Genomic DNA, 3,152 nt, shown 5'->3' on the forward strand with positions numbered 1-3,152 from the left:
ATTAAATGTTGATTGTCACCACATTTGACGACTGTGTCTGTCAATTCCATCAAAAATAATTGAATTTTAAAGACGTAGCATAACCAAAAATTGTATGTCTATTAAAAAAAAAGTCTTTGCTTCTTAGGCTGCCATGATCAGTCAAGAGTATAGAAACAGATTTTATTTCTAAAGGAGAAAGAAAATAAAAACATTGTTCTTTCTTCACTTGAACGAAAAGAAACATTGCATTCAAATAACTGTAATTTAACACAAAAAAGTATAATAAAGTTATTTAGACTCTTACTTCTTTTGCTGACGAGCTGTCCTCGTGGAGGAGATCGGTCCTTCGGTCGGCAAAGTCAAAAGAAAACTCTATATAGCATTCGGATTAATGTTTATATTTATTTCTCTTTTGTTCTTATGTAATTACGTCACTACGCACAGGGAAAAAAATGGCCTGCACCTGCTGCAGGAAAGTGAAGGTACACTGAGTCAAAATAAAAATGTTGTAAGTCTGCAGGCTTGTTTCAGTTTTAAAGCACTTGGGTTATTTTTTAAACTCAATTCTTGGTTTGGTTATGTTTAATTTTCTGGGACTACTGAAGTCCCGCATAGTAAAATAACATTTGAATATAGAATAAAGAGGCTATATATTTTATTTGAGTCTTTATTATGCATTCACAGCAAAACCTAACTAACTAAATAAATAGATAAATAAATAAAAACAAGAACAATACAAATATAATAAATTAAAGTCAATGTAACAAATATGGGGACATTTTAAAGGAAATAATCGTAAACAAATTAAATATCCCTCCAAAATATTTTAACATAACTGTTAAATGTATGTAAATATGAAAAAATATATCATTTTTAAGAGATAAAAAAATAAAATCATTATTGCTTCTAGATAATTGCATTTTGTAAAGCTAAATGACGTCAGTAGGAATATGGGAGTGTCCAAAAGTAGACTGATAATATACGGAGGTTTACAGTGATTGGTGGAAAAGCCCAAAAAGCACCACATGAGTCACATGATTCAAAGAGCGATTAAAAACAACAGACAGGAGACTTGAGGTGTATAATAAATTCAATGGTCGTTTTCATCCGATCCAAAACTCAGAAGAAAACAGGAGGAGGACAAAGGAGAAAGAGGAATGTATTACACTTATATTCAAAGGTAGGAGTAATTTTGCTGTCAAACTCAAAGCAGTATTCATGACCCAGGTTCCAAAGAAACGCTGATCAAACCAGAACCAGAACCCTAACCCAAAGTAGGAAATGTTCCGACGCTGCAGTTTGGACGGCATTGCCATGATTTTCCACTTATTTTTACTTTTGATTTCGCGGATGGATTTTGAGGGTCTGAATGAAGGCCGGGATCACTTTTATTGCTGTGATTGGTACGCTGGAGAAATTCTGCGACCGGAGACGCCACACAGCGGCTACGGGTGGGCTAAGCTAGCAAGAGTTTGAGACATATAGATTGTCGGGAAAATAGTGAGAAACAAGTATATAACAGTGCCTAAAGTACAAAAATCTTTAAAGGTTTTAGTTACAACTAAAACAGCAGGCCCTGACAACTTGGAACCACACTTTTTAAAGCTATCAGCTGAAATCATTGCTAGGCCAGTAACCTACATTTTCAATCTTTGTCTGAGCTCTTGTGAAATCCCTGCTATATGGAAAGCAGCATATGTTCTGCCATTGTTGAAAGGAGGTGATGCATCTGTATTAAATAATTACAGGCCAATCTCAAAATTGTCTGCTTTGGCTAAGATGCTGGAATCTTTCTTGTATCTCAAAATATTTTATCTGAACATCAGTCAGGCTTTAGAAAAATGTACAGTACCACATCAGCAGCTTTAAAAGTGGTAAATGATATTGTGGAATGTATGGATCAGAGGAAACACTGTGCAGCTCTGTTTGTTGATCTGTCCAAAGCATTTGACACTGTGGACCATGCTGTACTGAAAGACTAAAGCATTCTGGTCTTTCACAGCACGCAATTTGTTAGTTTCAAAATGATCTTTTGAATAGAACCCAATTTGTGCAGGCAGAGGGTTTTCATCAAGTTTTATGAAGGTATCTAAAGGTGTGCCACAAGGATCTATCCTTGGACCACTTTGATTTATTCTTTACACAAATAAGACAGAACCATTTGGGTCAAATGCTAAATGTCATTTTTATGCTGATGATACTGTCCTTTATAGCATTGGAGGTTCTCCGGCAGAGGCTGTTCAAAAACTGTAAGTAGCTTTTACTGCTCTTCAGAAATATTTTTATCATCTAAAACTTGTTTGGAATGCAGAGAAAACAAAAATAATGTTGTTCTCAAAATCTAGAAAAGTGGAAATTGTGCCTTAAATTAGTACCTTACAAGGTCAGGAAATTGAACAGGTTACACATTATAAATACCTGGGTTTTTTAATTGACGAGTCACTTTCTTCTACTCCTCACATTCAGCAACTTGTGAGGAAACTGAGAATCAAACTCAAGATTAAATCCTGCTTAGTTTTGAAGCTAAAAAGAAGCTTGTTTCTGCCACATTTTTACCAATCGTAGACTATGGTGACATTTTATATATGCATGCTTCTTTTTACTTACTTTATTACTTTTAATGTGTAATCTTGTTTGTTTGTCTGCTCTGTAATTATTTGTTAAAGGACAGGCCAGGACACTTCCAAAAGAGATTTGTAATTTCAATGAGTTTCTCCTGGTTAAATAAAGAGGAAATAAAAAAATACTTTTCAGGAAATATCGACACTTGATGGATCATCCACTCCCAGTGTTGAAAATGCTGTTGATCGTGAACAATTTTTCAGTCGTCCAGTGCCACAAAAGCCTTGTTTTTTTATTAAAGAACAAGAATGGAATACTCTAAGGAAGCAGCTGAAAAATGGTTGAAAACGCTAAACTGGACAAGTGTAATGGCCAACGGTATTCGGACTCTTAATCCATTTTGCAGTTTTGCTTTTAAAAAGTATACGGTGAAAGCAGTTGGCTCAAAAAGAACTAGCCCTCTTTTTTTCTGTAACGGATACTGCACCTTCAAAGAGTGTCCTGTAAAAGTTACAATAAAAATGGATGATGAGACATCTCTTCAGGCAACAGTTAATTTTTCAGGGGACAAAGTGTGGCACAGTACAGCCAAACTTAAAAGAAGACAT

The sequence above is a fragment of the Oryzias melastigma genome, unplaced genomic scaffold (assembly GCF_002922805.2).
Source record: "Oryzias melastigma strain HK-1 unplaced genomic scaffold, ASM292280v2 sc00397, whole genome shotgun sequence".
Lineage (NCBI taxonomy): Eukaryota > Metazoa > Chordata > Actinopteri > Beloniformes > Adrianichthyidae > Oryzias > Oryzias melastigma.